The sequence below is a fragment of the Neodiprion fabricii genome, chromosome 7, assembly GCF_021155785.1.
Source record: "Neodiprion fabricii isolate iyNeoFabr1 chromosome 7, iyNeoFabr1.1, whole genome shotgun sequence".
NCBI lineage: Eukaryota > Metazoa > Arthropoda > Insecta > Hymenoptera > Diprionidae > Neodiprion > Neodiprion fabricii.
This window is the reverse complement of record NC_060245.1, coordinates 6,103,613-6,128,637: the sequence shown is the minus strand read 5'-3', so window position 1 is coordinate 6,128,637 and position 25,025 is coordinate 6,103,613. Positions and strand designations below refer to the sequence as shown.

At 36.8% G+C, this 25,025-nt stretch overlaps 1 protein-coding gene across 11 annotated transcripts in view; it reads left to right on the top strand.

Annotated features, from left to right (window-relative positions):
- Nucleotides 1-6,504: 6,504 nt before the first annotated feature.
- LOC124185974 (leucine-rich repeat-containing protein 24-like) overlaps nt 6,505-25,025 on the top strand; it is a 126,022-nt gene continuing 107,501 nt past the window's right edge. For 3 of the 11 annotated variants that reach the window (XM_046577250.1, XM_046577246.1, XM_046577243.1), the window contains exon 1: nt 6,990-7,190. The gene's annotated coding sequence lies outside the window, so the exon portion shown is untranslated. Of the gene's footprint in view, nt 6,776-6,989; nt 7,208-10,061; nt 10,103-19,944; nt 20,251-25,025 lie in introns of those variants that run through there. The other 8 variants (XM_046577247.1, XM_046577249.1, XM_046577241.1 and 5 more) reach the window with 4 other exon arrangements.

The following is a 25,025-nucleotide window of genomic DNA, read 5'->3' as shown; positions in this document are numbered from 1 at the left end:
AAAAGAAAAAAAAGACACAAGTTAAACTCCGAGCTACCTTTGAATAAATTGATACCCTTTGTTAGGAGCAAGGTTAATATCGTATATCTATCAAAGCATCAAGGTTAATTAGCGTTAAATTAGTATTGTTTTATCGGCTCGTCCAGATCGCACTGGCGCAATTATTCCGGGGCGTTGGGATGGGGATGCAGAAATGAAAAATGGAGCCGACTACTTCGCGCTGGAATATAACCTGGCTGAATTTATTAACTGGATTAAAAAAATATACATTAAATAGATTACGCGTCATTCGACGTGAATTCATCAGCATCGTCATGCCGAATAGAATTCTCTCTGGCAATTGTTCCACACCGTTTAAACACGATTATCTACACCCGGCGATAATTATCAGAACTGGTAATTGAAAAGCTTTGAAAAATTTCTATCTTCAATTAGTTTTAAAATATTTTTTCGCCATAATCGAAGAATATCGTTCTGGGTGAAAAATTGAAGTTAGTTGAAGATATTTTCTCAACTATGTATTGCGCCAATTTGATGTTCTGCTTGAACAGTGAACTGACGATAAGTTAATATGAACGTTTATTCTTTGATACTGTGTTATTTTTCATGAACACGCAAGCCTCGGGCTGTAGTTTTTGTTAATCAGAGGCGAAATTGATTGATTTCATCAATTCAATTTCATCAATTTTGCCCCTATTGAGGGAATAAATAAATACGTGAATATTATATCTATCCAGGGTTCATTATTTTTCATCGTAATTAGAAATCGAGGATTTTATGGTCAATATTATATTTCATTGTTTGTTTGCTCGTTAAGATCGATTACAATCGTGCAATACGATATATATTTGTCAGTAATTGTACTTTGGAAATAATTTTCCAGTATATACGTGACCTGAAATTATAACTAACGAGTAGTCTTCTCTGAAATCCAAGCTGAGCTGAGATGGGAGAATTTCGTTCTGTAAAAGTGGAATTATACATATAACAATGCGCAAGAGATAAATGCTTCAGATTACATTTACAATCTGTTCTGTAAGAAATGTTATTATTTTAACCGGATGATCCGCTTTCTCACGAGAGACGCCAGCTAGTTTTCCTCATTACAATACCGACGGCTCGAGAAATTAGATGTTGTGCATCTGACTTATGCAGGCTTCAGGCGACCCTTCGAAAGCTTCCCCCTCCTGCATTCCCAGCTTCGCTATTACAACTCCCCACAAATTTCGCCAGCATTCGTCTGATCGTGACAAATATGATATACAGGGTGTTTCCAAGTAAACGTCGCGGTTTTTTGGGTTGCCTACCACCGAGGGGGAAAAATATCGGTAAAACAGACCTACCGACTGTAACGATATTACGTAAAAATGACGAGGTAATTTGAAGTTACGCGTTTCAAGCATAATCATACGTTTCGAAACGCTTCGGAAATATTGCAAACGCTCGATTCCAGAGTTCGCAATCAATATCATCGACGAGAAGACGCCGAGGCGAGAATTCATACTCAGCCTAAATTCCTTGTATTAGATTTAATATCTTTGTGATTTGTCCATATTCGAATTTTAATAACGTAAATGTGAACTCGTACCTATAGCTCTTAATTTGGTAAAGAAAAAAACGTTACAAATGAAATCAATAAATTAAATATTTTCTGTTAGTAGGTTAGTTTAGCTAGTGAATTAACGAAGGATTTTTGAAAAAATTGAAATTTGAATTCTTGGTATAGCTTTGGGTAGACTTTAAACCGTGTATTGCTGTGTAAAACGAGTTGTGATCGAAGGTAAAAAAATTCTTCGTTCATTCGCTACGTAAGCTCATCTACTAACAGAGAATATTTGATTTTTTGATTTCAGATGAAGCTACCAGGAGTTATCGCGTGCTCCGCGGAAATACTGGTTCTCCGAAAACTAGTTGGAACGACTGAATTATCAACATTTTTCGATACAAATTTTATAAAACACAGGTAAAACATTTTCCTCTCACATACCTTTCGTATTTTATTAAAATATGTGTTTTATTATATTGGAAATAGCTTTTAGAAAAAATGGATTTTAAAAAAATTCATGACCCACGTAACCCCTCAAACATTTATAATATTCAATTTAAGCTTTACTGCAATTTAGCGTCAACAATTTAGAGTTATTTACGTAATTTAGCGTCTGATTTTTGTATAGGTATATTTTAACTGAAGTATCAGTGCGAGTGAATGATTTTTTTTCAGTCGAATTTCAATCGATCCACCCTTTCACAAATTGTTTCTTCGAACTGTTCAAACGTTCATTTAATAAACATACACCCCACCGTTAAAACCTTCATCGCATAACTTGGCAACACTGGCAGTTCCAGCTCACTCGCAAGTAATATACATTAAATGCGCCACGTACCGGTAACTCGGCAGGTCTGTGTTACCGATATTTGTTCCCCTCGGTGGTAGGCAACCCAGCATACCGCGGCGTTCACTTGGAATCAACCTGTATAATAATCCGAATCGCTGCAGGCCTGTCGTAAACAATACGGTCAAAGCCGACGATCCTGGGATTAGTTTGTCCAATCAGGACAGGACCGAAATGTATTTGCATAAATATACAGTCGCTTTCTTTCTCGTTGATACGATATCGACTAAACGCTGCGCCGGATATATTGATTCAGTTTCCCCGATCAATGATCCTCGTGCACCAGACCAGCCGTGTGATTATCTTAATTGTGCTTTGCAGCATCCCTAATTCTCCACCCCCAACCCCCCCTCCGCCCTATCTCTCCATCTCTATCTCTTTCTCGCCAAACCTCGTCACGTCCGCTACCCCCATTATTGTTATCATTATTATTCCCACCTTCATAGAGCGGCTGACCCTTAACCCTGATAACTACATTTCTTGACGCTGAGTTACGCGATGGTTTTAATGACAGCCCGAAGCACCGTCCCGATATGCGTTCCACGCTTCACGCTATTATACAAACCGTGTAGTAATAACGGTAGTTTTTTTTTTTTTTTTTTTGCGTCTCAGCGTAACCGGCTTCGATATTTAATACCCGACGGTGACAATTATTTTTTCACGGTAAAACAAACTGGCGTTCGGATTAGAATGATAACAATACTCGTTAGTGACAATCAGTCGATGATCATGAGCACTAAAATCGATTATCTTTTAAATTATAAGCAGACTCGAACGAGTGATGTGAATCTTTTAACTTGCGGATAATAAATAAAACGTTCACTCGCTGTAAATTTAACATTTAGATGAACGGTTATTTTTTTTTTTTTTTCTTCTTAATACTCGCGTGGCAAAGCTTGCCAAATTAGTTTTGTACTGGAAAAAACAACGGCCGAGCTCCTCGTGTTTTGGCTTAAAACGCCAATCACTGTCAGCCACCAGAATTAACAACCATTCCATAATTGACAATGGAAAAATTATTGGCTCTGTTGGAAGCTTTTTGTAAGTAAAAACCAGCGTAGCGAATTACATCACGATCGTTTCATTATAAGATTGATTATAACAATTCACCAGCTCTACTCAATCGAACGGTATACTACACGTGTAGAATAACGACATTGATATTTACTCAAATTTCTTAATGTCCTTGAAAGTCGACTTGATAATTAAAATCAAAATCATTCGTTTAATCATTTGAACACCTCACTTTCGGCAAGATATCATCCATTGATTACATATCTACCGTACTTTGTAACAGAATTATTGAAATGCTTATTCAAATTTCAATACAGACCCTGAAATTTCGAAGTTAGATAATTCTACGTTTGAACATTAGGGATCATAAGCTGTCTTGGAATAGGATATGTTCACTATCGAGGCCGTTCATATCCATATAACGTTTGACTTGAACTTTGAAACAAAGGTGCGAAATTCACCTCCAATGCATTAACTCGTGACGTCAAATTTAAACTGTAATTCGCGAGTAAAGGCGTAATGAAAAAACGTAATCATACCCACGACTCTCCCCGATATGATAAATCGTTGAACTGTTTTCCGTACACAGATTACGCAGGTATTCACTGTGTACGAAACGAAACACTCGTGAAGATAACAACTGCACCGTTCGGTTCACCCCGGATCCCCAACCAATTGCCGACAATTATACCTTGGAGAGTTCTCGGGAAAAGGGGGGGAGTACCGATACCTACCCTTGTGCAGGGGCGGGAGGGAGAGGATAGACATGATCCGGTTGGAGCAACACTCGAATTCACCCCGACCAGAATTTTCTATTATCAAATTTAAGTCTTCGTACCACTCACAGCGCGGTATTGCTTACCTTTAATTTCGCGACACGATTAACAGGCCTGAATTGCGTCAAGGATAAAAGGATCCTAAAGTATAAGCGAGGAGACACTTTCTCATCCTTGAGGTTGAATTAAGCTCGGGGAAAAATTAGCCACGCGCCGTTTAAAATTTAATTTTTCACCATTTTTCCTAGGATTTGTAAAACACGATTTCAGCATTCGAGGAATGAAATAAATCTGCCGTTTATCTAATTACAGACGAATTTAAAATTAGATTTCTCACCATTTTTCCTACGATTTCAAAGCCATGATTTCAGATTTCGAAGACTGAAATAAATCTGCCGTTTATCTAATTACAGACGAGTTTGAAATTTGATTTCTGACTATTTTTCCTAGGATTTCAAAGCCGCGATTTCACTTTTCGATGACTGAAATACTTAAATCTGCCGCTTATCTAATTACCGACGAGTTTAAAATTTGATTTCTCACCATTTTTCCTACGATTTCAAAGCCACGATTTCAGTTTTCGATGACTGAAATACATAAATCTGCCGCTTATCTAATTACAGACGAGTTTGAAATTTGATTTCTGACTATTTTTCCTAGGATTTCAAAGCCACGATTTCAGCTTTCGAGCACTGAACTAGATCTGCCGTTTATCTTATTATAGACGAGTGAATTAATTTTGGGGATACGTAACTATGAATTCTGTAGTTAACTCGTGGTCTTGTAGCCTGAAAATGCTTAACAGAGAGGTATAAACCCAATATATTTAAATAGAAAGTTCGCGTCTAGAAGCGAATAAATTTCGTTCCATCTAATCGGGAGTAAGCTGATCCTTCACTTATCCGCAGTTCTATACACGTTCAAGTACGTAGAGGGAATTCAGATCTTGGAAACTGAGTTTCAAGGAGATGAGGGCTTCTCTCCTTTAGATAACAAAGCTGATTCGGGATAATTCCTGCGATCCCGATAAATCCTAGAATTTATTGGATACTGATTCGAAACTGGAAATACCGCAGGACTCGCTATGCTGTTGTTTAAATTAAGGGCGGATTGCGAATAAATTCGCTCAACATATTTTACCTGATATTAGAGTACAAAAAATAATTTCAACATATTTATTTCACATGTTCACCTGGAGGTTATTTAACGCAATTGTTTATCTTCCGTCATTCATGAACGAATGGAGTTTAAAAAACGCGTTCTCTTAGAATGAATGCATCGTTTACGTATCAACCCGTAAAATATTTCTTCAGTATTTTCGTGTAGATTGATATTTCATTCAAATAAATCGCGTTGAAAAGAATTTTATTTTTTTTTATCTTCAGGATTCATGTCGTTTTTGCAAACATGTTTGAGAAAAAGTTGTAAGAGACTGAGAATTCAATTAATATCTGCCAGCATTCGTTTCTGAATTGTCGCGCAATGTTGATTTCAAAATGAATCGCTTCCATCCTTGAAACATATAATTCACAAATGAAGAATAACAGAAATCGACTTTCAGCGAGTACTTAGATTTTATTCATTCGCAAATATTAAAAATCATTTTTCGACAGATATTCTTGACATCCTTCATTTGTTTTTCTCTCTTGAAAGTTTCCCACCTGCGGCATCTACGGTGCATAAAATATCTCAGAATATTCAGTTCCATAAACTATAAATAATTTGTTTCTTCCTCTAACTTTACACCTTCATTGCTTTACGAAAATACCTGAATTGTGAGTTTTCAGTTTTTAAAAAATAAAATTCGTCTTGCCTCCTTCCCCCCCCCCTCCCTCCCCTTTTTTAAAAAATATCCCGCGATGTCAAATAATTAATATACAGAATCGAAGTCGCATTTTATTTCGTACCCGCCTAAAACAAGTTGACCGGAAGTTTAATCGTGAGACATCGACGAATATTGTTGCACGTATAATTTATGGGTTATTTGCAGATAAGCGAATCGGTTATGCATAATCCATAAGAAACGTGACCGAGATGCGAGTAACGTCGAAACGTCGGATCTAGAAAAGTTGATTCAGAGTGTCCGCAGTACGCGGGGCCGACTGAGAAGCGGGATATATCATGTATACGGGAAGCCACTCGGGAAGACAAACGTTTTTATTACGAAAAATCGGGAAGCGAAACGAAATCTAGGGCCGGACGCCTGCGCCGCAAAAGAGAAGAGGGGGGTACGTCGGCGACGCCGCCGTCGGCGGGGGGGGGGGGGGGGGGGCGTGGAGGAGGGTGGTGGTGGTGCCGGGCGTCAGTCGCTACGCGGACGCCGTTCTGAAATTTTCGAAGCGTCGCGACGCCCTTCGACGGACGGGGCGACGGCGCATCCCACCGTCGCATATCAGTGAAAATACAAACATACAAAAATACCAAATCTCGAAAATCATAAATCCAAAGCCCCCGTTCGTCCAAATATTCCGCGCAACTGCGAATCTCAAAGTGTTCGAGTGTGTGTAGTTGGAAATTTTTTTTTTTTTTCCCTCCCTCGATGCGTGCGAACTTTTGACATTTGAAAACCTGTGTGTCGGAACATGGCGAGAGGTGAAAACTTGGCTAAACAGTGCACAGTTGGATTATTATAAAAAAAAAAGAATTAAAAAAAAAAAAGAAGCAATTGTAAACCAGGTGGTAGTTTTGTGAAAAAAAAAAAATTAAAGTTTCGCTTTTGAAAAATGATCGGTTAGAATTTTTTTTTCTTTTTTTTTTAATTTTCTTATTTTTTTTTTTTTTTTGCTTCGTTTTTTATTCTTATTAAATTTGTAATTTTATTTTAAATTAAACTTGTAAAATTTATCAGTGATTGTTTTTGTGAACGCGTAGGTACGTAAATTACTTGTTCTGTGAAGTGAACGGCAGTTTTTAAACATATGATAATTAAAGTAAGGTGAATGAGAAAGTTGGACATCGAATCTAAACCCCCCCCCCCGCCGGTTTTTACCTCGAGGATAATAATGAGGTTCGTGCAGTTTTCCGGTAATCAGCCGTCTTCTTATAATTAATACTTTAAATATCATCCCTCCGCCCATCAGGCGATTATTTATACCCTGTAGCTCTTTATCATCGGTAATCTTCAAACTCTACAGGGGTGCCAAGTTTTTTCATTAAATCAGTATCGCGGGGTGCCAATTAGTCCGTCTCGCAACGCGACGCAGCCCCGTGAAAAACTGTGTTAATATAAACAGGTGAAACGCTATCGCCGAGAGAAATTTTTAGTTCCGGTTACCGCTCAGTCCTTAACTATTTTCAGTTTTTTACCACAATCGAAAAATATCGTTCTAGGTAGAAAATGAAAATTAGTTTTCTAGCCGTTACCGGAAAGTCTAGTATCCGTTACAATTGTTTCTCATTACGATGACTGTTGCTATATTTTAATGCTTGTGCAAGAATAAATTGACGTTAAAGTTACTTGTTCAACTAAAAATGTAGAGCAAACCTCACAAACCGATTTTGCGTTGCAATAACCAAAAAAGGATCGACGATAGCGCAAAATTGTTAGGCGTACCTCGTTTTTCGTTATTCCAACAATATTCAAACAGTTTTTTCTTTCAACGATACCTGTTTTACTCAATTTTTCTAGTTACCGCAACAAATGAAATTCTTCTCATCGTACGGAAGTCGTTCGGACTTCATCTCGTGTACCAAAAAAATCCTCGACTTCGTCCGAATGAATTCGTTCTTCCGGTATCCAATATTCAACGCGATTATAACCGTTGTTTCAAAGTTTCCTCAAACTCGACTTACTGTCTGCTGCTATCTCGTCACGCCTCGTCACCCTGCAGCTGTTTCTGCATGAACGAATGAACCTCTTGCAGCTGACCCTTCCGGCTTACGCATTTGAACAAGGTTCGATGACTTCGGGTGTATATGTGTAATGACCACACGCATCAATTACCGGAACATGAATTTTTTATTCTTCCGACACGGAAATGCAACTACATAATTATCAGAGGATCGGAGTTTGATGAATTTTTCAATCGCTGATTTTCCCGCAACTTTTAAAAATGTTTTATGCATATTTTGTTTTTTTTTTTTTTTTTTTACTCCTTTGTTACGGTATAGCCTATTTACTTGTGGAGCTAAGGTAATTTTTTGATCTTACGGTAATTTGCTGAACTAGATGGTTTAAAAATTTCCAACGCAGTTTTATACGTTCCCTTTATTTATTTATTTACTTATTTATTTTTTTTTTCATTTCTTTTTTTCCCAGGTATTATACGCGTGGATAAAACGAGAGAATGGAACAAAACTTTTCGGAGATTAATTTTAACCCCTTAAACTTTACGAGTTTAATTAAAATAAACCGCATCAAAGGATTATTGGATTAATATACTTAATGTAAATTTTTAACACAATTCGGTGTTAATGAAAGGTCAAAATTTTGATACCACTTTCTTTTTAATTGTTGATGAACTTGATTTATACACAACATAGACACCGTGTTGTAAAATAAAATGTCAGGGTTAACAATTATTGTAAAATTAAATACCTAAATATGCGCATTAGTGCCGTTCAGAAATGGGTCGTTTTTTGAATGTTGCTCTTCTTTGGGATTTTTGCACTCCTTCACTAAAAAATAGCTCACGTGAAAGGACTGGAGGAAAAATTTTTGCGACCCCCTCAGCAACGTTGAAATTTCGAAAAAAGCCTGTTTTCGGGAATTTTAAAATTGAGATATCCTTAAATCCTCTGGCGGTTACGTTTTGTGTGAGGAAACAAAAGTTTCCGTCAAATCTGAGACAAGTGTGATTTTTTTTTCAGTGCACAAGGCTCATTTTCAAGTGAAAATATTTTTAAAAAACCAATAAACGTCAGGTTATAAGGATTTTAATCAAGTCTTGATAAAAAATTAAATAATAATTTGACGAGACAGTGATTAATATTAGCTCACATTCTTCCGGTTTCGCGTGAGCTCTTGTTCACTATAAACCAAGAAGAGAAATAAAGAACAGTGAAATATTTTAACATTTGAAAGTGAAAAAAAAATTAGTTTTTCCAAATTGCGACATAGATTTTTCGGTATTGAAGAAAAAAAAAATTGCACGCATCTCAAGTTTCACAAAAACTTTTGTTTCGTTGTACAAAACATAAGCCATCGAAAGATTTGAGGATATCTTAATTTTGAAATTCTCGAAAAAGGCTATTTTCGAAATTTCAACGTCGTTGAGCCAGTGGTGTAAAATTTTTTCAACCAAGCTCTTTCGCGCAGGCTATTTTTTAGTGAAAAAGTGCAGGAATCTCGGAGAAGAGTGAAATCTAAAAAAAAAAAAACTACAATTGTCAAAAAAGATACCGATCTTACCGACTGTACAATTAATAGAAATAATCAATTAAGAAACGACTCGTCGCATCTAATATCCGTAAAAATATTCGACCTCTGTGACTTTTGCTCCGCCTAATTAATAAAAATCGTTTTTTTTCGTACCAGGCAGTTGGTAATGAAATTTTCTTTTTAACCTTTATTCGCGTGCTAGCTTTTCTTCTAGTTTCAGGAAGAATAGTTTTCATAAGTTACTGATCGTCAACTACGAATTATAACAACTGTGGCCGACTTGCGCTTCTTGGCACACAGCCGAATCCAATTTCTACTCAGGTCAAGTCGGTAACAATTTAACACTTTGATTGCAGCTGCAGCTCGAAGGCGATTTTATTCTTCAGATTTTCAAAATCGAATATTTCTCAAGGGTGTTTGTCGCTCTTGGAGAATTTTGCAATATGTGTTTAGTTTCAAACTGTATAACCGTCGTTATTTTACAGCAACAATTGAGGTTCGATTTCGAATCGTTTTCTAGTTTCTTGCAAAATAATACTTCGGAAGAAAATCGACGTGAAAGGCATTGCATGATAAGGGGAGTGGAATATACTTTGAAGGTATGGAAACTAGTTTGAAAAGTATTCTGTGCTGTTTTTAATTTATCAAACAATTACATTCACAAAGTTACCCTTCACCTTAATACGAATAACTTTATACAAATAAATTTTTGCATCATTTCAGTCAGTGTAATTACTATGATATCACAATATTCTATGACTGTAATGAACAATACAAGTAAAATACAATCGGCATAATTCGGTTGATGTGTGATGTGTTTTCAATGTTTGAAAAATACAACACCGAGTAGAATAGTTTTCTCTCCACGGTTATGAATCGATTTTTATTACTTTTCGTCCTCGTATTAATTTATAATCCCTTCTTTTTCGATCGAAATAATTTTTATTCTTTCGCATATAGCCAAGCGAACGAATCAAGCGTACGATTTCGGCCGAGATTAAAAGCACACAGGATGCGAATCGTCGAACCAATACGTGAAACGATTACTCCTGCATCGTCAATCGGTCACGTATACACAGTTTTATATATTTATTCGTAGATTTCGAATATCAGATATCGGGCGCAGAGTAAAAATACCTGCAATAACAATCTAAAAAAAAAAAAAGAAAAAAAAACTGACACAGGTTTTTAGGACTTACAAAATCGTTACAATTACAAAGTGATTAAAAATCAAATTTAACTTCACACATTTTATTTGCTTCTGTTTGATTCGCCTCATTTGTATTCCACGTTGTTTTTTTTCTGTTTTTTTTTTTTTTTTACTTTGCCCAATGCGGATTGAAAAGATCGAAAAACGCTGAGGGGCAGAGATGAAAAAGTGCCGTGCTGCTGCTCAACTGCAGGCATGAACCGACCGTTTATTACGCGAATTGCAAATTGGGTGGACAGCGAAATTGTATCCGTCGACATTTAGATTTTTGCTAAAATTTTTTCTAAAACAATAATAGTTTTATTTTTGTCACTTTCGTAACGTCAGATGACTCCGCAACAATCGATTGTCTTTCTCCGATATTTTTTCCTATTGTTTCAAGAGTATTTTGAAGGAAATTTCGATTTTGGTAAAAGCAAATTTTTAGCATTCCAATGCGCGGTGAATTATAGATAACTAATTGAATAATTTGTTTCGCGGCGTCATCGTGAAATAATTTAAAAATACCCTATCAATTGTTGAAAATAATTCCAAACTTCATTTCATGACAGTGAAAATGTTTTTTTTATATTTTTACATCGATTGTCGTCCGCTTATTCGTATTATATTTTACCGTCGGAGATTCAATACGATTATACATAGTAATTTTGTCAAGTAACGAAATCGTTTTGTTTAACAATTGCAAATTTAATATTCATTGCTAAAATTGGGAAATCATGCCAGAGAAACAGGCCTGAAAGAGTGTCTGACCGAAGTTCAACTAAAAAAAAAAAAAATAAACCGTGTAGCGGAAATTATTATTTTTCTGCAAATATATGATAAATCAAACTCAATGATTGTTGCATCATTTTCTGATCGTCATTTCTATTCTATCATGTTGAATCAGCTAACCGCGAAATATTTTCATCAGAAAATTAACATGTGTAGAATGTCAGATGATTTCCGACATCAATAACGATACGCAAACATATAATTTGCAATGTCAATAAGAATTAAGCCGGCACGTCTATATTATTTTTTTGAACGTTTTTTTTTTTTATATGTTTTAATTTTTTTGTAGGATTCATCATTATACATCCGTTCAATTGATTAAATTAAATAGAAAAATTGAGTAAAACAGGTATCGTTAAGAAAAACTGATCGAATACTGCTGGAATTAGGAAAAACGAGACTAATATTCTCATGCATACAATTTGTGAAATCTAGTAATATATCTAGTATAATTATAAAAACTAAGGCGAGTAAGTCGCGTCGAAAAATGTTTAAAGCAAAAATATCACTGAGCAAAAGTTTTTTAAGTACAGTTGTGAAAGTTAATCGCCTTTATTATGATATGAAAACTATGCTTTCAATATGCAGAAAGTAATCGGCTTACATAAAACGGTCGATTTAAACTAAAGAAGCTCATCCTTACTTCCGAATAAGGGTATGAGGACATTTTTCATACATTTTATAACCATTTTATAAACGACGGTAATTGTGATTGAACTTTGATTGATCGGAAGCGGCAAAGAAAATACATAAATCACAGGCGATTTATACGGACAGTTTGCCGCGGTAGAGAATAAATTGTGATCAATTCAAATCAAGCGGATTTGAAAAATGGTTCAAGAATATGCGGAATATTTTCAAATTTTTTAATACAGTTAAGCTCTTCCATCAGTTACATAAAATCCGAGTTCATTTAGATTTTTAATTATCGAAGGAATATAATTCTTTCGACAAAATTACTCAACCGAAACTTTTTCCGTACCTTACGAATCTTCGTCACAAGTTTTCGTATCTCCACTTGTAATTTAATTTATTAATACTGTTTTACGCTCTGTATACACAATCTCTGAATACACATCAGCGAAAGTTTGCTGTGACGAGTAAATAGTCCCATTGATGATGATCCCTATTAATTAGAGAGTGTGTAACCTTAACTGGAGTGAGGGTTGAAATTTAACACCCAGAATTTAAATCCTCTGTAATCATATCGAATTCCATCACTCCGAACGAACGAACGTCAAATTCCATATTGGTTAAAATCCAGACTGAAACCGTAACATTGAAAGTTTCTCATCGTCAGCGAAACGCTCCCAAAAAGCTACTCAAATTTTTTTTTTTTTTTTTTTTAGTCAACGACTGAAATTAGTCAGTACCTTAAACTTTCACACTGGGTGAAATTTCATTTGTTACAGTTATTAGATAATTTTAGTAAAATAGGCAGAATTTCCGGCGACAGCTAGAAAACTAGTTTTCATTTTCTACCTAGAGAAATATTTTTCGATCGTGGTAAAAAATGAAAATAGTTAAGGACCGAGCGGTAACCGGAACTAAAAATTTCTCTCACAATCAGTTTGGTAATTCGGCCGTTATCGGCTCCGTAAGTTGTCTTTGTGTCCCGTTGTAAGGTCGGATAGCGAAAATTCATGCGCACCGCGGTGATATGTGCCGGAATATTAATTCCGTCTCGTCGGATAAACGCGCACTGCATCCAGGCACGTGCTCAACTGCACCCCGAGGCAACGAGGCTTTTGAATTCATTTTTCCCAGAGCTCTGCAGCTGCAGCGTTGCATCCTCCGCTCGGTTGAATAAGAGTCATTAATTACTTAGTTCGCTTTCCGTGCTGCTGGTGGGATGCGACCTACCTGGAGGGCCGGCATCGTGATATTTTGAAAAGCTAAACGAGACAACCGAAACCTCAACTGCAGGGAGACATTGCAATAATTAATTATCGCTCCGCGGAATTTAAATGACACGATAAGTTGAGAGATTTTTTTTTTTTGTTTCTTCTTCGCATACCTAATTTATTGATCGCGATTCATGCCGAGAAAATGATCAACGTCGGAAAGATTTTTATTCTCAAATAAATAAAAATTATCGAAGGTGAAAATGATCGCGTTGTTTTTTTTTTCCTTTCTTTCTTTTACCCTCGGAATTTTATCAAAATATGTTTTTTGCACGATTCGATTATGTTCGGAAACTTTTTCAGAGTTTTGCTCAGTTTGCGAGAGGAAAATTGAGACGATACCGTTGATCTGGTTTTGTTTTTCAAGATAGGCTTAAATTTCGCACAAAAGTTTTTTCCGATGAACGATGAATCTTATTCACTGCGAAATTACGTGCATATAAATATATTCCGTGAAAAAAAACGGAGAGTGAAAATTGATGCGTGATAATTTTATTGTTAATTGAAACAACGGGTTTGCAGACGGCGTAACTCGATATTATTCACAAAGTACGTACAGAAATCAGCTGGAATTTTTTTTCACACAATTATTTTTAATCTCAAGGTACGGGAACAAATTTCATGACAAAATTATCGATATTTTTACGATTCAGATGAATTTTTTTTACAGCAAAATGAAAATTTTTCCCATCTTTTTACAAGCCATGATAAGTTGACTCGATCGATTTTAGAAGCAAACGTGTTTACACCGTTCCCGAGACACCGATAAGTGAGAAAGCCAGGGTGGACGATAACCGTCCATTTTGGCCAGCGAATGTTTAAGTTCCTCGTCAAATCCTATGAGAATTTAGGAATAATAAAACAGCGTTAATCACTGAGAAAAGTTTCATTCGTTACAGTAACGAGAAAAATTCAGTAAAACAGGTGTCGTTAAAAAAACTGTTCGAATATTGTTGGAATTACGAAAAACGAGGTACGCGTAAACATTTTGCGCTATTGTCGATCCTTTTTTGGTAATTGCAACCCAAAATCAGTTTGTTTGGTTTGCTCTACTTTTTTTAGTTAAACAAGACTTTAACGTCAATTTATTCTTGCACAAGCGTTAAATTTTCGCAACAGTTGCAAGAAAATATAGCAACAGTGATCGTAATGAGAAAGAATAGTAACGGATACTAAACTTTCCGGTAACAGTTAGAAAACTAATTTTCATTTTCTACCTAGAACTATATTTTTCGATCGTGGCAAAAAATGAAAATAGTTAAGGACTGAACGCTAACCGGAACTAAAAATTTCTCTCAGTGATGGTAGATATTAATTTATGAAATTGTTGAATGTTTCCGCTGTGTGTTGTATTATTATTATTATTATTGTTGTTGTTGTTGTTTATTTATTTATTTTATTTTATTTTATTTATACAGGCCCAACAGCCTATTGGCCAATAACAGGGTCACTGATTGTTACATTTACGATATATAGTAAATAGAGAGATTTTACAAAATATTTCAGATTAATACTAGGTTTCACTAAATTAACCAAATCAAAGTATTTTAAGATAAATTTTATAGAGCTAATTAATTTTTCATTATAATTGATTGACTATTCTCATCTTACTACTAGCGTCGTTGACTAGTCTAAGTTACCACGTAAATTGACAAATATGGAGCAAAGAACACTGCTACTGATGGAGTTGTACGAGTTTGTTATGTCGACCTGATCACTATTTTGATGTAGATGATTACAAATAACTAACAATCTATGTAGTGGAGATGACTGGATGAAGTTAGTACGCGCAGAAGGTAGATAAAATAACTGCGGTGTTTTGGTTGTACGTACAGGGGTATGTAAAGGTATCATTTCCAGGAATCTTGGACAGTGAATGCGATCCTTAAATAAATTTATTATAAACAATACAGCTGAAATATTCCTCCTCTCTTCCAGTGTTAGTACATTTGCATCTATACATAGTATTATTCATAGTACGTTGTTGTTATTATTATTATATCTATGCCAGAGGATTAAGATGAAACAATTCGCTCCGCGAACTGAAGCATCAACTTCAAGATGGACGGGTTGATAATAATCGTGTCTACGTATTATAGGTATATGTATATGTATAATTATACACGCGCAGATGCATATATATACAAAACACGCTCACACATCACGCATCGCAATTACTTAGGTATATCGCGTAATAATTATTCTTGACTCCGTTGTAACGAGCAACTAGCACGATGGTGTTATATTCTTGAGGACGGAGTGACGGGTTTCAGGAACCGGGCTTTTCTCAAGGGGGAGGGAGAGAGAGAGAGGGCTGGCTTTATACGTGCCATACTCATGCCGTCATTGCTTCTGGGGCTGTGTTTCCCCTGCTTAATTTCGGAGAGACTGACGCTGATGAAGCGATAAAAGGGAAAATAGAGGAAATGAATGAAACGAGAAACGAAAGAAGAGTGAAAAGAATGAAGAAAAAATAAAAAAAAGTGCGCGAATTAGCCTGCTTGCAACGCTCAAAGTATTTGTACCTAGTAAGGTGATTCGGGAAAAAAAGTAATTTGCTGTTTTCGACCATTGCATCAGGTGATAAGTTTGTTCGGGTTCAAAGACAAAAGATTCTGTAAAAATATGAGCGTTCTACGTTACGTGGAAGATCGAGCTTATCAGATTTTTCACTTTTATAGATTTTTTTTTCAATTTGTGAAGTACCTGTCGAGAATTGAATAATTTTTTTTTTAAATTGCTTATCAATTTGTGTCAGAAAAAAAATCAACACTTGTATTATCAAGTCTTCGGTTGATGTTTGAGAATTGTATCTAACGACTTTTTCTATATTAAACCAATCTCATAAAATAGTTATAATTTAATATGAACTTTTAATTTAGGCTCTTGATCTTTGGGTCAAGTATAAATGTCGGAAAATATTTTTTCATGAGTTCAAAAAAATGCGAAGAAGAAGTGAAGAAAAAAACAGATCAAATCAGCGCGATCTTCCACTTAAAATAGAACGCTCATCTTTTTTCACAGGACCTTTCTTGCAACCTGAACAAACTTTTAAGAGGGTGTCATGGCGGAAAAGGACAATTTTTTTTCTGAAACACCCTTACGTACACTGGGAAAAATTTCATTTGTTACAGTAACTAGAGAAATTCAGTAAAACAGGTATCGTTAAAAAAAACTGTTTGAATATTGTTGGAATTACAAAAAACGAGCTACGCCTAACCATTTGGCGCTATTGTCGATCCTTTTTTGGTAATTGCAACGCAGAATCAGTTTCTGAGGTTCACTCTACTTTTTTAGCTAAACAAGGCTTTAGCGTCAATTTATTCTTGCACAAGCATTAAATTTTCGCAACAGTTGCAAGAAAATATGGCAGCAGTGATCGTGATGAGAAAGAATAGATAACGGATACTAGACTTTCCGGTAACAGCTAGAAAACTAATTTTCATTTTCTACCTAAAACTATATTTTTCGATTATGGTAAAAACTGAAAATAATTAAAGACTGAGCGGTAACCGGAACTAAAAATTTCTCTCAGTGTGTATCTACTATTGACAAGTAAATAGTAATTATTTACATATTTGGTTATATTTATTCAAAATATTTATGCAATAGGCATGTGGCTATGTACTATCTCTGCAAATATTTATACGCAGGCAGTGTTGTTGTTATTCATCGTCGCGAAATTATCGGTTCGTATCAACAGCCGAGTTTACTTGGCGGAACTTTCGTTTGTGTTAACATCCATGCAGATGTAAATCCGCATTTCGAAGCTTTCGGCTAGTGCCGAGGGATTAACTTTGCCCATGAATCAACGTATCGGGCTTTCGCATCTCTGGGTTATACCTACACCTGTCAAATATAACGACTGAAGCTTACGTCCCTTAACAATAGGTTTCTGATGAATTACACAATGGAAAAATCTGTTAGTATTCTCGTGGCTTTCGCTTCAAAGGAACGAATCGCAAAAGGAATAGCAATGCTTTTGAATCGTTTTTGTGAAAGTTTTTATCGCGATAAAAAATTCCTGCGATTCTTCCGGACTTTTTACTGTTCGTACAATCGTACGACAGATTTTGTCACAGCTTGGTCAATCTTTTGAAAATTGAAACTCTCGATCGAAATGTTTCAGTAGAAATTTACACAGATGAAAATTTTGGAGAAATTAAATGTAAGATGTGACTTCAAAATTCGACCAAGTTTCATGTTTTGTGGAAACGACTGTATTCCCGTACTTTTCAAGTTAATAACGTGCAATGCGAAACAACCTGCACCGTCTATCAACGTTTAATTACAACTCACGCTTGAAGAGCATAATTTGATGTTCAGAAACTACGACGCGAATGCTTCGTGTATCCAACACGGTAGGTCCAATTCCGATAAAGCAGCATAGTTTTTAATTGGCGGTCTGGTTGGCTGGCAGAACGTCATTGATTTTTACGACGCGAACAGAAAAAAAAAAAAGGAGATACTAAAAAAACCGGGTACTTACCACTCCGGATACAGAGAGAAAATCAAAGAAAAACCGGGCGGGGAGGAAAAAAAGAAAATGCGACTTTCGCTACAAGCGGAACAGAGTTGGCCGAGCAAAACGTAAAACTTTTGACGTCACAACGGGAACGTCGAGCTTATTCATGAGTGAAATATTTTTACCAAGCAATTTTTGAAAAGTCATGACGACGAAATGCATGACAGATTCAAATTGCGACTAAAGTGAAGCTTCGTGATCTACGTGCCGAAATCTGAGAAAAAAAAAGTAAGGTTAAATTGTATTTCCGGTGATTTTTTGATTTCGGTTTTACTAGAAGTATAGAAATTTAGTATAACTTAGCCGGTCGTTTTTCTGCATTGATTTCAATCGATGATCATCGGGAAAAAATGGAGCTTGATATCGTCTTTCCCAAAGTAGCCGGGTATTGATGCGACCATTAGTATACGGACAAGAAGAAATCTTGTATCTGGAACAAGCTGAGAAATTAGTCGAAAGACATGAAAACATCCAAATCGGAAAATTAAGAATTTCTATTCACAGCAATGCGAAAATAGTTCACTGGAAAGTACAATTTCCATAAGCTTGCACACGTTTTTGGCTACTAGACACTACGTCGTAAAAGTATCGATCGAACCCAAGTTGTGGCTGACTAACTGCACAGTAAAAAAATTAAGTCAAAACAAAAAAAAAAAAATGCGGTTCAGACTTCTAAAGAATATTTTCTGATGTAAATCCAATACCATCTGACTTTCAAGTTCTGAATCGAATACGAAAATTGTTTTAGAGTAATCCACACCGTCAACTTTTTGCAATGCGACGTCACTGGATAATGTATTTTTCACATTTGTGTAAACCGAGTAAACGGACCGACATTCAGACCGCAGACGTTGCATAGTTTTCCGTAATTTTCGTGACCAAAAGTGGTTGCCTTTAACGATAGCCGCGGAGAGAAGGTCATTATCACTCGCGTTTCGGTCAGCACGACGGTGCAAAAGGGTCGCAAGGGACGAGAACGGGAAGAAGCTGGTGAAAAGGAGGCAGCGCTAAGCCCGGGACTATGAGGAGCATGTTCGTCGCCCAAAACTCACCTCTGTCAAACTCATTTGGACCGGGAATTCTCAGTCGTTCAACATCAGCGAGCGGACAGTAGATTGTTGATCGGCAACCGGGGAGGATGAGGAGAAGAGAAATATCAGCACTCGAAGCCGTTGGCAGAATCGCCTGTCTGCTGGTTTGCGAAAAACATCATGAACGGGTTGATCTTGATCCGAGGAATGGGACTCATACCGATCCGCAATCGTGAAGTGGAAGGCAGCAGAGTCAGCTACTGTGTCCAAACGTACCGATCGGTGGGCAAAGATGGTTAGAACGAATCGAAGTAGGATGTGAAGGCGAAAGAAGTGAAAGAGGAGGACTCTGCTATTCATTATAAGACACATGCAACACCTAAAGTTTTGATCGATCGACTACCTACGATCGAAAATTTAAGTCGTCACTTGTATTGACAATGAGGTCCTTAGGGCTGAATGAATCATTGAGAGTTACTTCGAGATCCAAATAAATGTTGTGCTATGGTAGTTTTTATAAGAACTTGGTAAGTATTGCTGATTTCATACTTCAGCTTTTGTTGGGGCTTAATCGATCAAAACTTCTGGTAGGATAATGATACAGACCTGATAGTTGCCATCAATCAAGCTTCATAGGCGACTGAAACAGTTACCAATACTAAGTTACAGGAATAAACGAATAAGTCAATAGGTTGAGGTTTACCGTCTTATGGTCATCAGATTCTAATGATTCATCGAAGACTGCTGATATGAAACTCAGTATCAGTGACGATTTGAGTTTTTCATCGTACTTGATCGATCGAAACTTAAGGTACATGTAAAGGTAGACGAATCGGTACACTTTGTCTGTTGAAAATCTACTGTAATATTACTTTTCATTGATCAGAAACTGGACTTGTAAATGATCATCTTTTGCCGGATTTGGTTCAAATACTAGAAAATTGCACGTGGTGATTTATGTTAACTGAGACGAGGTTTGTCAACTTCAATTTATGTGCCCTCTTTACGAATCTGTACAACGCATGGTTAGTGACTAACCATGATCAACCATCGTCACAAAAGTTCCGACGATAAAGTAGGATTCGGTTTAATTTTAAAAGGAGAATGAATCGGCCATGAAAATGACTCTGCAGAACAGTGCGTTCAATTAGTGAAACCTACCATGACGTCTGACGGAAGTTACACGGTTGGTTGTGGGAAGAACCACGAATCGGTCACGTTTCCTGTCCAATCAGCTGCCCCCAGCCCCTCGAATCGAGCGATAGTCCCCTTCCCCGATGCCGGGGCGACCCGAGAGGATATGTGGGTATGTTTATCCCTTTTGGCCACGAGACAATTACCCAAACGATCCACTGGGAGCGGGGTGTAACGACTAATTTTGGCGCGTCGATATGAATTGATCGCTAATGGACCATCCCGCGCTGGTCTGACGGTACGTTGTAGCTTCCAGAGTTGAAAAATCGCTCGGTAGTCAGAATGATCGTGATTAGTTTCACGCTCTCCGGACACGAATGGTTGGGGTGTGTCCCATGGACAATTCGCTTACGTGACGTACTCCGCGTTAATTGGCACGTCACCTGCGTAAACGTTAACTTAAAGGTTAAATCGGGAATTAACGGAAAAAAGAATCGCGCAGGGTGGCTAATCCGGTTTCCGCACCCATCGATCAAGTTTAATTATTACTCACTGCTTCGGTAATTAACTGTAGTGGTTCAGGTTACAAGTTATTCGAACCAATTCACGTCCGATTTCCAATCCTCATAATTAGACAGTCGAAGCTTATTCGACTCAGCGTGAGTTGCCATGGGTATGCGATTCATAATCTACTGAATTGATTATCGAATGGTATGTAACGTGAACTATTCGGTAACGTAGTCATGACAACGCGGTGTTTCAGTCACTTGAAAATTTCCATGCAAGTAACGAGCCTCTAAATTGAACTTTGCACTTTGTCATCTCAACGCCAATTTATACATCGGAGTTGGTACTCGGTTCGAACCCTCAGCTGTACTTGCTTGGGTTATGAGAACAATTGAAATGGTTTGTGGACAAGGTCAAGATGTTATTTGCGTAGAGAAATCATACCTTCATTCAACTGTGGGATAGTGGACATTAACAAGTTTGATCTGAGACTGAGAAACTCCGTGACGACGTGGAAAAACGTGAACTTAAAGCAAGAAATGATCACCGCCACTTAAACATTTCTTTACCACTTCATAAACTAGACTAGATTGCTGAAGGATAATGAAAGCATTGCCTTGGGAATTGAAGTGCTCTTTTTGGAACATTGAAGCGAGTATTACAAAGACGAGTAAAAAGGTCTAAAGAAACTTTACCGTTTCGTGGTGTTCCAAAAATTGAGGACAACCAAATCATGTTCAAGAACATAGTGAAGTGATGAATGGTTTTAATTCTTTTCACCTCAATCACACGGTCTTCCTGTCGACTTGAACGCGAAAATTTATCAACAATTAATACAGTGAACACATTCTTGTAAGAAATATCCAGCCATTTTTCTTCCGATGCTCCGTTTATCCCCAAGTTTTGTCGTCTCACTTATAAACCCCATTTCCGAGGCTGCTATGGAGGGATTGCCGTTGAAATTTCAGTAACACTAAAGTTGGAACGAATCCCTGATAATGGCGACCCTTCAATCCACACCGGTACTTTACGGTTAGACTGGCTATAGCGCCAATAAGATGTTGGGTTTAAAGACCCGGCTTCCGTAGTATTGAAGGTACGGTGATTTCTGTTTAGAGTACGATTAACATTCTGACACAAAATTAGTCAGTCTTTAGGAGGTAGAGGAAAGTAACTTAACCTAATCATTCATTTTAAATGAATCATTTCATCAGACCTTTGCCGTTTCGTTGAATTACTCACAGAGGTTACAAAGACCAGTTTCCATATCTTTAATCCCAACGAATTGAATGTTTGACACTTATACTTTTGGATCACAACATCGGAGACCAAGAATGAAAATCTGTTCAATAAAACTATCAAATGGATAAAGAGAAGATATCGTTGGAACAGCGTAAACTTTTTTCGGAACGTTTCAATGACAGTATCAAGGCTCAGACATTACTTTATGTATCGACTAGCAGGGAACCACGTCCGATGTCGAGTTGTCGAGAATGATGCTACTGCCCCTGTAGTAACATTAAACGGCGCGTGCTTCCTCCTCCTGGGAGCAGAATAGCTGAGGCTCGATAGTGTTTCACCCCTTCTAACCCCCCAGACCGACATCTGTCTTCACACCCAGGAAAAACCACAGAAAATCCTAAAGAGGTTGGGTTAGCACAGACTTTATGTCGTGGACACCTCTATTTGTTCTCATTGCGGTACGTTAGTCTTTATTTGTCTTCCGTATTGTCTGTTTACACATCACAAGTACGAGGAAGGGTTTCAACGAACAGGAATCAGTCAAAAGATAATAATTTTAAATTCACTCGCAATAAAACCGAAGTAATTAACCTGTGCTTCGAATGATAATGATAATAATAATGCGAACGAAGTGAGTTGTTTGGTTAAAGTTTTACTTTGGGTACGAAAATTGAACTGGTGGAAGTGTTGAACAGCGGTATTTTAACCGTAAGAATGAATCAAATTTTTTACACCTGCTCGTAGCAAGTATATTCAAAATCGAGATAGTCGGCGCGGAAGATTTATCACTTTATGTTCATATATTCCTGTGAAAACTGTGCTGTACGAACTGTGATCGTACTGCCTGGGAACATTCATCCAAAAGTATAACCAGTAGATGGTCATCCATAAGAATCATAATGGACGCGAAAACTCCCAGTCACAGTGATAAGTCATAAACGGATGATGAAGTACTTACGCTGTAAGTGATTCAAAAGGTGAAACTACGTATCGTTTTTGTGCGGAATTGGAATTGTTCTCAAAACCATAAATTCAGCCAACTGTCATCGCGAAAGGTCACCTTGCATGAACTTATCTGAATTTGGTAAAAGAAGACGATCTTTTCACGTCAAAATTGTTGAACTGACTAATACCATAGGTCTGCAATCAAAAAATGGTATGGGTTTTTTTTATACCGTTTTTTTCATAAATTTTTACACACTGAAACCAGGAAAAATACTCAAAAAGTTCCATCACGTCGGTTTTTTTTTTTTTTTTTTGATCTCGTGTTTGTAGCTTCATTTAGAGTGAAACTCCCGTTCAACTTCAAATCTGGCATGCTATTCTTGGTTTTGAAAATGCTATGCAAAAGTGACTTCTTACTTTCATTTACCATGTATTAAAGTGATATTTAAGAATAAATACAAACAGGGAAACAGAAAACGAAAAGTGGAAGTATGTTCGGAGAAGTATCAAAGAGAAATGCAAAAGGTTTCATAGGCAAAAAGAATGAACACGGAATGTTAAGTGCATTTCATGAAAAAAATTGTTCGTTTAATATTATAAGAAACATTGTTGAGTTCATTGTGATGAAATAGTGGTTTGTTCATTATTGTTACGCTTTTTTTTCATGCAAACACCTTGTATTTTGAAAAAATACTGTATTTGATGGAGGGAAATGAAAGTCACTTTTGGATTCAGCACACTCAAAAACTTCAATATTTACCAAAAACATCCCATGCAGCTGAAATAAAATATTTTTGTGCAGACATGTGTAATAAATAGTGCCAGGAAAATCCAATTCGAATGGACTAGTTCCGCTATTCCTTTGGGTATTGCCAATTTAGAAAGAGATGAACAATTCTCGGGCTCAAATGAACAGCCACGGATAAATCGACCGAGGTGTTCAAGGTGGTGAGAACCACCCGGTGCAACCCTGCAATCGTGCAGTTGATTCGAAATTGGATATTATGGTGCTGACGATGATATGAAATCTAGTCTGCGAACTCGATGTTCTTTTCTAACATTACTCATCGACAGTATTGCGTAAGACGAGGAGTGTTGTTGTCTAGATGAAGGTATGTAACTATTCTCGTACAAATTCATCTAGTTGCAGTGAACGGTAGGAAATGGATTTCCATAAAATCGTATCTATGAAAGATTAGATTAGATCCTCTTGTTTGCGTCTAGATCTGATCAGTTGAAATTGGCACCTTGACTACATCCATCGTGTTGAAACTGACCCCGGTCTACCCTACATGTAAAAGCAGTGACTTCTGGGTAATTGTGTGTGTACTAATCTCCCACTTGCATCTTTGATTTCTCTCAGGCGGCTTAAAGCTTTTCTCATGGTTGCATCGAGGGATGGGAAATCCTTTTAAATTTATACTCAAGGTTTTCTGTTACGTCGGAAGATTTCACTGACCGTTGCAATCGCTGGAAACGATCATTCTGGATGTGAAATAATTGATGATTCAGCGATATTTGAACCACGTGTAAGTTTCTGAGTGATAAAACCTGATTGTGAGTCTCGTTTGCGAGTTTCTGAGCCCAAGAAACTGTCCAGGCGTAGAAAATCTACAAACCAATCGGACTGATTTTGAACAGAAATTCATTAAAAACCATTTTATCAGTTATGGTGACCGTATGAATTTTCTACCTGTCGATGCAGCAAATAATTACGTTGCACAGGAAATTTTATACCGTACTCGGAATGCATGGAACGAGATTTTGACTGTTGAAATAAATTTGTTTTCATCCGTCTCGTTCAGTTTCAGGATTGAATTGAGAATCAAGAATACAATCTACTCTTCAACTTAACATGTTAATTTCTTAATCGACGAATTTGGGGTTGTTAACTTCACATGTATCCGTAATTAATTTTCATCTTTATTTCATTCATTCGAATCCATTACTATTAATACACACTCACGGTTAATTATTTTATCCACGTTACTTTGATTCATTTTATCTCTTTTCCAGATTCTAAGTGGAAAATATAAACCCCCTCTGCTTGGTGGAAAGGTTTACAGCTTCGTTAATTAACTGTGCTAATTATGATGTGTAGGTAATTGACTGTGTCTAGAGAAAATAAGACGTTTAATTACGCGACTGGCTTTCCTCGGGTTCATTTTGCTTAAAACGTTGAACACTGTCGCAATTTTTGTTTTTTATGCCAAAAAAAAAACAAACAAAAACAAATCAAAGGTGACTAGATTA